This window comes from Octopus bimaculoides, chromosome 8, assembly GCF_046866305.1.
Source record: "Octopus bimaculoides isolate indiv1 chromosome 8, ASM4686630v1, whole genome shotgun sequence".
In the NCBI taxonomy this organism is placed as follows: domain Eukaryota; kingdom Metazoa; phylum Mollusca; class Cephalopoda; order Octopoda; family Octopodidae; genus Octopus; species Octopus bimaculoides.
Window position 1 is genome coordinate 95,463,657 of NC_142935.1, and position 12,181 is coordinate 95,475,837.

The 12,181-nt window shown below is 35.3% G+C and overlaps 1 protein-coding gene across 24 annotated transcripts in view; it reads right to left on the bottom strand.

Moving 5' to 3' along the window:
• LOC106874579 (single-stranded DNA-binding protein 3) overlaps positions 1 to 12,181 on the bottom strand; it is a 186,456-nt gene that overhangs the window by 110,603 nt on the left and 63,672 nt on the right. The window lies entirely within an intron of this gene.

Below are 12,181 nucleotides of genomic sequence, written 5' to 3' on the forward strand. Positions count from 1 at the left end.
AGGTCTATTATATTTTCTTTATTGTATTCATTACTGATATAAATAATTATTGCTATTCATAAAGACACAGACTTCTCAGTCTTTAAACAGCAACAGTAATTCACTCAAGAAAAACTAAGTCACACTGCCATTACATTTATTACAGGATCTATGGAAAAAAATGTATTTTAACACAACATCAAAAAGATATGATTGTGACTGTGTGTGTATTATGTGTATATTATAAATATGTACGTTTGTGTACTAGAATAAATATGTATGTGTATAAACACACACATTTGTATATAAATAAACATACATACATATATATAAAACTAAACTAATATATATACATATACACACATACATATATATATGTGTGTGTGTGTATAAATGCATGTATGTGTGTGTGAGGCTGTGAAAGGTTAATACATTTGAGCCATTAATAGAAAATACTCCTCAAATGAAATTCTACTTGTTTATCAAACAAAATTCTTATAACATCCCTTCATCCATTTTCTCCAAATTTCACCTTATTTTTCCCTATCAGTGTGTATGTTATGGAGCAAATGATGAATTAAATATTTGAGATGATGATGATTGAGAGAGAGAGAGAGAGAGAGAGAGAGAGAGAGAGAGAGAAGCGTAGCTTGCTAGTGTGAAGTGAGGACATGTAAAGAAGTAGCTAGCTAGGGACATGAGGTGAAATGTTCCCAACAGAGTGAAGAATATCTAGACAGGTAGACATAACTCTTGATTCTTCATGTAGCAATGCTTGATAGAAATCAATAAGGAAAGCAGATCAATAATAACAAGCAGCTGAAGCCCCTGCCTGCATCTGAGAGAGAGAGAGAGAGAGAGAGAGAGAGAGAGAGAGAGACAGAGAGAGAGACAGAGAGAGAGAGAGAGAGACAGAGAGAGAGAGAGAGAGAGTGTGTGTGTGTGTGTGTGTGTGTGTATGTGACTGTGTGTGTGTGTGTGTGTGTGTGTGTAGAGGCCTACCATACACAGCAGCTACTTCACACACTCCAACAGCCAGTCAAAGCAACTTTCTAGCTGGCACACCTATTGCTGCCACAACTGCCACTACTATTAATGCTGTTACCACCACTACTGCTAATGCTGCCACCACCACCATCACCACCATTACTACAACTACTGCTACCACCACCACCACCACTGCTGCTGCTACTACTACTACTACTGCCACCACCACTACTACTACTACTACTACTAGTGTGACATCGTTAACACCACCACTACCATTATTACTACTGGCATCAATACCACTTTTACTGCTATCTCTACCACTGCCCTTACTACTACCACCACCACCACCATTACTACTAATACTACTACAACCACCACCATCATCACCATTGTTAACATGACTACTACCATGTCCACCACTAATACTGCTGCTGCCATTGTCACCACAGCAACATCTAATACCACCTCTACTGTAACCACAGCTTCCACTATACATCTACTACTACCACCAGCACCACACAACTGCTGCCCTGACTACTATCACAACCTCCACAACTGCTTTTGCTACTGCCATTAATAGCAGCTATGGCTCTCACTACTACTACTACTACTACTATTAATACTACTACCACCACCACCACCACCACTGCAACCACTTTCCTCTCCACCACTTGTTAGCAAGCTCACCTCTCTACCACCACCACCATTATCAGGTCAATACTATACAACCTTGTATGCCACTGGATTATTTTATAGAGCTCTGGGTGTACTTCAGTTGAAGAAAGAGAGAGTGAGAGAGAGAGAGGGAAACAGAGACAGAGAGAGGCATGAGAGAGAAGCAAATGCAAAACAAGTGAGGGAGAAAGAGTAAGGTGAAAGCAGAACACAGCTCTTTGGTGTTGACAGTATTAACAAGAACAGCACTAAGTAATTAACTTTCTTACTGTAGACTATAATACCTTAAAAAAAATAGCCTGAGTTAATTAAAGAGTATAGAGAAATCTAGAAATGTGTAAAAAAAAATTTGCATAATAAATTAAAAAATTTTTGCAAAATTAAAAACTATTAAGCAAAACATCATCACCCAAAAGAACTAGACAAAATATACAAAAAATACAGAATAGGGATTTAAAATTATAAAAATATATATTTTTTGTATTAAGTTAACCAATCAAGTGTCTTTGATTCAAATATATGTAATCATTGTAGGTTAGGTAAGCAACTGGACATGGATCAGAAAAAAAAATACTCTTGAGATACAACAGTTGTTTGATAAAATAGTAGCAAATTTGGTTATTATTCAGTTGGATCTGCGGGTTTCCTTGATTGGCGCTAGCTTGAGATTCTCCTGCATCACTCATGTGGTTCACATACTTTGTATAACTATATATACTTTTATCTCATTTCACTGTCTTTTCCCTTTCTTTGCTCTCATCTTTTACATAAACTTCCACACAAATTGTAGACTGCCCCTTGTGATGTCCCCCTCATCTATGCCCCTGTGGCAATTTAAAAGAAATCATTGTCATTATTACTTGCAAGCTGGCAGAATCATTGTATTTTTTTTTTGGGGGGGGGGGGAACTTTGAGGCATTTGTTCCAATTGTTTACATTCTTGAGTTCAAATCTCACAGAAGCCAAATTTGCCTTTTGGGGACAATAAAATAAAGTACCTATCTAAGAACTGTCATCAATAGTATTAACTAAAGCCCTCCTCTCAAAATTGTTGGCCTTGTATTAAATCAGAAACTACTATTATTATTATAAAGGTCGTGACCTGGCACAATCGTTAGTTAGCATGCTGGGCAAAGTGCTTAGCAGCATTTCGTCCAGCTGTATGTTCTGAGTTCAAATTCTGCCGAGGTTGACTTTACTTTCCATCCTTTCAGGGTTGATTTAATTTGTGGAACTCAAGTAATATACATCTTAATCTAATTCTCAAGTTACACAATACCATAAGTTGTGACACCCCCCACCCCCAATGGAATCATAAACCACAATGGATTCATATATACAATTAATCTGAGATATACTCCCAAAACAAAAATCAATAATTTGAGTTAAAAAGTTGTAAATACAAGTTATCAATAAGTATCTGGACTGTTGCCATAGTAACGAAGCTAAAGCACGCAGAGTGAAGCCGCTTGGCAAAGATTGACCTTGAAATCTGCTGTGCGTGTGTACTAAGTTTTAATGCCCTAGCTCACTTCCACTGTTTACAGCAGTGCTTGCAAGGAAGGTGTGTAGTGTGTGATTGTCACAGTGATCATGACAGAGAAAGTTGTCATGGTGATACCTGCTCAGAGGCCTACGCAGAGATGCAGAAAGTGTATGGAAAGGAGTGTATGAGCCACACACAAGTGTACGAGTGGTTCAGACGTTTCCAAGATGGTCAAAAACGTTGATATTGGGGAACGTTCTGGGAGACATGTAACCAGCAGAACTGAGAAAAACATCGCAGATTTGCATACAGTCGTGAGGGGAACTTGTCGAATCACCATCCTTGAGTTTTCAGAGGATGCACAGATTATTTAAGGTTTATCAGAGGAGGCACAGATTATTTACGGTTCAGTTCCCTCCATTATCACTGATGATTTGGGTATGAGATGCATGCCTGCCAAGTTTGTGCCAAAATACTTTCAGCTGACCAAAAAGACATTCAGGTTTCAGTTGCGCAAGACTATGTTGAAAACGATAAAAAAAATTTTTTAAACCTTGCATAGGCCTCTGAGCAGGCATCACCAAGCTTTAGGCAAAATTTGATGGAGATTCTCTGCTATGATCAATGCAACGATCACACGCTACATACCTTCCTTCGAAGCCCTGCTGTAAACGGCAGAAGTGAGCTAGAGCGTTAAAACTTGGTGTGCATACACAGCAGGGGTCAAAGTCAATCTGTGCCAAGCAGCTTCACTGTGTGCTTCAGCTTCATTACTATGGCAACAATCCGGATACTTATTGATCAGACCACATGACAGCCCAGTGGCCATTCCCATGTATTGTTGGCAAAAGTGTGTAAGCAGTTAAAAAAACAGGTTTATTTTTAGCTAGCTCCTTAAGGAAGTGGGTTAGTCTCAAACATATTATCAGGACAATTTTACAATCACTCACTATTCTTCCCTTAGTTTTTTTTTTACATTTTTTCTAATCCAGCCAATCATTCCCCCCCCCCCCCCCATGCAAGCTCACACATTATCTGCAAATATGCAAGGAGTTGAATACAACCAGCTACTTATAATTTAAATCACTGTACATGTTTGTGGGCAAGTTTGAATGTTGTCAGCCCCACCAAGTCAGTCCTGATCCAAAGCATTCCAGCTGTGAAAATCAGGTCTTATTTTATTTTCCAGACTACCTTTATACAATGTATTCTTCAAATTGGCTACAAAGGGAGCAAGCTTAACAACTACCCAGTTATTGACCAAATCCTGGGTCAGTAGTAATTAAAGCAGACCTACACTCAAAGGCAATCCAACAGTGATCACTCCCTTCAGTCATACATTATGTATCTGGGACTACACTATTCAATTGTTCATTTTTTCAAAAATGGTACAGCATTGATTTGAGGGAGATTTGCCTACTCTTTATAGTATATTAGGACAAACTCTTGTAAGATAAGTGTTTAAGTGTCTATGTGCAAGATTACACACATATGTATATAAGCAAGTATATATATGTATATATGTACAGACATGTATATGCACACACACATACACACACACATATAAAACTACACATACACATATCTAAGTATAAACATATGTATATAAGAACACATAGTACATACACAGATCTCACCTCAGATGAAACATAATTATTTACTTTCATAAATATTTTATATAAACACTCAAAGCTTGCAAATATAACTGTGTATCTGTTTGCCTTTTTCTCAATGTAATGTTACAGTGACCTCTGCTTCTCTGAAAATGCTTGCACTCAGCTCCTAGGCTCCACATCAACCAGTATTTGTTCTCTCTACATACATGCACACACATGCACACGCGTGCGTGCGCACACACACACACTACAGCTCAAATTTAAAAATTACCCTTCTTAACTGCATCATCTTATCTCTTCCCTATACTCTAGGAAACATTAAAAAAAAGAAGTTATGGGCACTGCTCGTCTACCTCCCCTAATTATGAAAAAGTGCATATTTACAAAAGCTAGAACAGGGAGAGAGAGAGAGAAAGAGAGAGAAGGGGACAGAGAAGAAAAGGGAGAGAGAGGGGGACAGAAGAAAAAAAGAGAGAGAGAGAGAGAGAGAGAGAAGAAGTTTATGTAAGTGTGTGTAGGTGCACATAGGTTTTTTTAACTCCAGGTCAATCCTGATAGAACGGACTTATGATGAAAAAGTGTTCCATACTGTCTTTTTTCAAGACAATGGGGTCATAATTTGAGAAACATTTAACTGTTATTTCTACCACATCAAACCCACACATGAATGCTAGTTCATGTATGTATAGATTTAACCCTTTAGTTATTCAAACTGGCCATATCTGGCCAAAATATTCTACCTGTTTTATAATCAAAGTGGCCAGATTTGGTTCCTCATATATATATCCTCCGATATCATCCTAAAAATTAAGCTATATCTTAAAAATCCAAAAGCCATAAAATAATAATACATGAGTAATTCAAAACAATGTCGATGGAGTAAGTATTACATTTGACAAATTAATCTAAATGCCAATGGGTTAAGAAGTAGATGAAGTTCATAAAACAAGATTTTATATATTATAAAAGAAATTTGGCATTAGGTATTAACCTCAATAACAGATTCCCCTTGGTATAGACAAGGTAAAAGAAGAAGGTAGCTTAAATGTTCTATGTCCACATCACATAAGCTACATGTTTTTATAACTATGTATTAATGTTGAAAGAGAAAGATCAAATGAACTAACCAACCTCTTGCTTCACTATCATCGTTTTTCTATATACACACACTCCTTTCTTCGTTTTATCTACAGCAATTCTAACAAGATAAACAATCTCTCAAAAAATTACAAGCAGTCTGTGTCATCTGGCAAAAATTATCATGTCAACGTCGTACATTTGGATATGCTCTTATACCGTGCAGAAATAAGAGTCCCAACAATTTGACCAATGCCTTTTGCTGGACCAAGATCTTTGTCTCCCACACGAAACTGGCTATTTCAAATTTATATACATCTTAAAATCAACTTTCATTTGATAATACACACACAAAAACAATTAAATCAAGGATTAGTCTCCCTCAAAATGTCAGGATCCTTCCCTCCTACAGAATACTGTTTCAAAGATAAGAACATCTTAAAATTAACTGCCATTTGAACACACACACACAATAAAATCAAGTGCTTCATTGACTGATTATTATCAACTTATAACAATTAACAACTAATTATAATAATTAACTAAAATTACATTACTTTGGGACAATTTATAAGAATAGTAAGCAAAAAGTTTTACTTTTACAGCCTCTACCATTAAGTATTAACCCGTTTGCATTCAAACTGGTCCATATCCAGCCCAAATATTTTACCTTGTTATATGTTCAAACTGACCAGATCCAGCCTCTTATACTTACCCTAAAATGTCATTCTAAAAATGAACACAAATCTTGAAGCTCTGAGATAATACATGATTAATTCAAAACAATGGAAATAAATAAGAGCTACATTTGACAAAGTAATCTGAAGTAGCATACCAAAACGCAACATTACAAATTTCTTTATATATTCATTAGATTGAGCTGAATTGCTGCTAAGAAAGTGGTTCAACTTTGTCATATGCACCATTTTGTGTCTTAACACAATGTACTTATTTATGTTCCCATATCAGATGAAGATGTATTAAACTTAGTTTGAAATTATAAAGGAACATAAATTAATAGTTGCTCCCAGGTCCAAAAAAAAAAAATTTTTTTTTAAAGGCATGTATTTTAAAATGAAAAGCTTTAAAGTGATATGTGAGATCAGATTTCATTTCAGGCCTCACAAATAAAAGGCTATAAGATTGAGATGCATGATGAAAAACTGTACAACAAACTTGTCTAACCCATGTCAGAATGGAAAGTCAGTTGCTGAAATGATGAAGATATATCAAAAGTCACAAACATTTCATTCACTTTCACCCAAAATCCACCTTCATCTAATGCAATGTAATTTTAGTAATGGATAAACTAAATGAAGAAATCACGAATCGTTTATTTTGAATCCATTTTTCCATGCTAGCTTAGGTTAGATAAATGCATATTATTTGAGGTATTATCTTACAACTGGATTACTTTATACACTGATAATGTCAATAAACACTACCAGTTTTAGCTCAATGCTTTCAGGTGGTGGCAGTGCTGAGTGTCAACATTCACCAGGACAGACTCCACACATACACAATGGACTTGCATGCAGTTTAGGTCTACCGAATCCAACTTCAAAGGCACTGGTCAGTCCACAGCTAGAGGAGAATACACATGCCCATGGTGATGTGCAGTGAGATAGAGCAAGAGTAAATCATAGCAAAGCAAATTCTGTATCCAGCTGTCTCTCTACACCCACACATCTATCTATCTCTTTTACCTACATACTGCCTGTTTATATCAGTGGTTGCCAAACTTTCTTGATCATCGACCCCTTTTAGCCACTTCTTCCGCATCAACCCCCATTAGCCACTTCTCCTTCTGCATACGACAAATTAAGAAATTCTAATGAAGATGACACACTTTTTACACTTAAAACAACATGTACGAGTATACAGTATTAAACTTTCAATTTTTCATAAAATTGTCTCCATGGTCAGAAAATGTGAAAAACACATTATATTGCTGGAATATCTTTTATTGAAATTGGCAACATCAATGTGAGGGATGAGCATAGCGCTAAATATTTCAAGCAGTTACCCATTCAACCCCTTGGCTATCATCAACCCCCTGTAATTCCTCGCCGGCCCCTCGGGGTCCCTCGGGTCTTTGGCAACCCCTGGTCTATATCTATCTACCTATATCCATACACATATAAGTACACTATACGCCTCTCTCTAACAACCACATACATATCAGTATCAACTGCCCAACAGTTATGCCTTTTTGCTGTTATGGCATAATTATCACTGACTAGTCAATATAGAATAAATAAACATGTAACATTAGACACATACACTTTATTTCTGAATGACATTAATAGACATTTATTGCTGTACTATTATTATTAATTACAAATTATTTTTAAACAACACCTTTTCAAACGCGATTTATGTGTAGCAAAACTTATGTGCTTTTTTTGTTCATAAAAGAATTCTGAAACAATATAACTAGAAACAGAAAAGTAAATTAGCTGCACTAAAATAGCCAAGATCAACATGCATGAAGTGGAATTTCAAACTAAAACTTCCATAACAATGTCTATTAAATTCTCTTGAAAGTTGATTATTTTAAACCAAACATTTTCTAGCTAAACAATAAAAAAAGTTAACCAGTGTTTAAAATAAGAAACAAAACGATAATGAAAAATAAATTGATTGCCGTAATAAATTGATTTCAGCTCATTTAACAGATGGCTAAAACATTATTTCCATACCATTTCACATAGGAATTCTAAGCTGAGTATCTAGTAATGCCATTTTATATTTACAACACATTTAGACAATATTATATTAAAATGTTCATTTATGTAAATTTAAAAAGTTAACTATATATTTCAAAGTATGGGCTGTGACCATTTTGATAGGAAAACAAGATTGCAACTTCAAATTACAAGTGATTTAATAATGGTGAATAAATATATCAGAAATAGGCAGTATGTACAGGCTATGGCTGTGTAGTTAAGAAGTTCACCTTAAAACTAAGTAGTTTCAGGTTTGATCTATGTGTCATTTTGGGCAAATATTTTCTACAGTTGTGGGTTAACCACAACCCTTGCCAATGAAATTTGGTAGATGAAAATATAAAGCACATTGTATATGCATACACACACACATGCATATATGTGTGTGATGGGGCATGGCTTTGAGGTTAGAGCATCAAGCTTACAATTGTGAAGTTGTGAGTTCGATTCCTGGACTGGAGCTGTGTGTTGTGTTCTTGAGCAAGACACTCTCTTTCCTGTTGCTCCAGTTCCGTTCAGCTGCAGAAATGAGTTGCAACATCACTGATGCCAAGCTCTACTGGTCCCTTTGCCTTTCCCTTAGACAACATCGGTGACATGGAGAGGGAATACTGGTCTTCCACAAACAACCTTACCCAGACTTCTATCTTGGAGGGTAACTGTCTAGGTGCAATCCTATGGTCATTCATGATTGAAAGGGGCCTTTACTCCTTACTCCCGTGAAACGTCGTACCCAATTAACTAAAGGCAGGTTTGTTTTTGCTTTTCTCTTCTGTTTTTTGTTCTGTGTGTGCCATAAATATCGCCATCTGTTAGAGAAATAATTTGTAGTTTGGAATCAGTAGTTCTTTGACTGCTATTTCTAAATTTTCAGTATGTTGGAGAAGCAACTCAAGCTAATCCCTGTATATTTATGATTATAAATGGTTTTACCGATAAAGGTTTTTTCATACTGAACTACTTGGCAAAATTGTTAATTATTAATTTTATTACTAATTGACGATTCTCTGCCCTATATCTGTATATTATATATATATATATATATATATATATATATATATATATATATATATATATATATCTGTATGTATTTACAACCATACCAGTGCAAACATGCACAGATATTGGGTTTTTTTATAAGTGAGGTTTCATTTTTTAAGGACGTGTGACTTGAGAGAAAGTAGACTGGTAATATATCCGTTGCTTAAGTAAACTGCCAATAAAAACCTATCTGTATATCAGGGATTAAAATCTTCAATTGAAAGCAACAGTATGTGATTTGTGGGATCCTTGGTTGCTACTTTTAGCAGCTCAACATACTGCATAAAGACACTATTAGGTGTGTTGCTGTTTGGTTCCAGATTAGCTCTGACCAAACAGAACTACAATGAAAGGAGTTCAAACCTTAACTATCATCTTTTTGTACACTGAAAACAAGATAATCCAATGTATCCTCACTTTTTACAAGTGCAGCTGATTATGATTTGAATTAAATTTGGCTGCTGTGTCTGGTAGCTTGAATAACCAACTGCTCAATCACACGCAAAACACTCATCTCATCAAGATGTATCTTGCACATCAAAGCTTGGTTTAGCCTGTGATACCAAAGAATAGACTGGGTAATTACCATGAACAGTGAGGTATGCACCTAAGATATATAGGTTAGGATCCCAACCTGTGTCTTACGTGAGGAAAAAGCCCAGCAAGAAAGCTACAAGAACTGACCTCCGGAGATCCTGAGAAGAGTGGGAAAATGAGGCTTAGCTGAACCAAAGATTAACAATTCATACAAACAACCAAATCATAATTTGCAGCTGTGGAAAATTGTGCAAGAACTATCAAAGCCCTAAAACCCAACACACCAGAATGAAATGCATGGAACAAGAGAATGAGCTGAGACACATAAGCCTTGAACTCACTGAGATACGGGAAGAGAGCTCAACCAAGAATCGTCTCACAGAGCCCAATCCTTCCCTACATCATAGCAAGACCCAAAACACTTGCTGACTCTAGGTTCAATCACTGATGACTGCATACACACACAGTGAACTATTAATTGATAGAAATATTTTTTATATCATTCTCTTAAAGAATTTATTAAAAAAAGCACCCACTACACTCTCGGAGTGGTTGGCGTTAGGAAGGGCATCCAGCTGTAGAAACTCTGCCAAATCAGATTGGAGCCTGGTGTAGCCATCTGGTTCACCAGACCTCAGTAAAATCGTCCAACCCATGCTAGCATGGAAAGCGGATGTTAAACGATGATGATGATGATATTTAGTTTAAATATTTCTATCTAGTACACAAAGTAATTTCAAAACCAAAACTTCCTGGTACCACTCATACTAAGTATTTTATGCATTTATTTCATATTGCAATTTTTTTTAACAATAGCAATGTTGGTTGCTGAATTGCAAACTGGTCTTTCTGAGTCATTGCATTTTTTACAGCTTTCGTAACACACAGGTGCATATGAAATATTGCTGATGTTTACAACTTTCGATAATAATTGGAGAATGTAAACATATGTACATACATGCACACATACATATAACTGATTTAAAAAAGAAAGTGATTTTTTAACAAAAAATCAGACTGTTTTGTTTAGAACTAAATATTAAAGATGTTTTATCTCATTTCATTTAATATCATCCATTATTTATCTCAATAACACAGAGAAGAAAGATCAAAAGCCTGGGTTACTTTCCTAACAAAAAAAAACATTATCATCACATAGATATTGAGCCCCCATACCCAATAATTGCAATTATTAAATTAGAATATTTTATATCACAGTATTTTGAAGTTGTTCCATTAATTTACACAATCTACATCATCATTACAAAGTGTTTTTTCACTGTTCTGTGATCATATTTCTAATGAACTAAATGCCTATGTATTTTCAATTAATTTTGAAAATATTTAACAATTTGGAGGGATTTAATAAAATAATTATTAACTTGTTCATTAAGCTGGTCTCGGGAACATAACAAAAGGTTCTTGCATAAAATTATGATGGGAATTTTTTATTTACATAGGCACACATTAAGGTCATGGAACCAGAGGTAGGCTGGTACCAAAAAGGTTAAGAGAAATACAATCTGTTTGACATTTTTAAGTGAAAACTAACTAAAAAGTGCTGGTGAAATAACAAAAGCATTCAATTTATCACTGTTACTATGATATTATGTGAGGCAAATGAATGTAATTTTTGCCACCCTCAATAAATACGGGAATAGGTTCCATTTCAAAGATGATGGTTATTTCACACAAGCCTGTACAACTAACAACAACTGTAACAATAGTTACAAGTATCTAAACTTGCAGAACCATTCAACCCATGCTGTTAGGGAAGAATTAGATACGCAATGAACAAAATAAATGAATTCAATATAAATTCATCCTATTGTCAAATCGAAGAAAACCTTAAATAAAATATTAAACATGAAAATAATATATACATATAACAGTTTTCTTGGGAAATATGTCGAAATATACACAATATCTTTGCGATACGAAATAAAACATGCTTACAACAGTAGTATTGAAAACTAGTTCAAGATTCAAAAATATATATTATCCATATGGTATTTTGTAAGCCGACATTTTTAATTTTGCTGTTGTGTTAG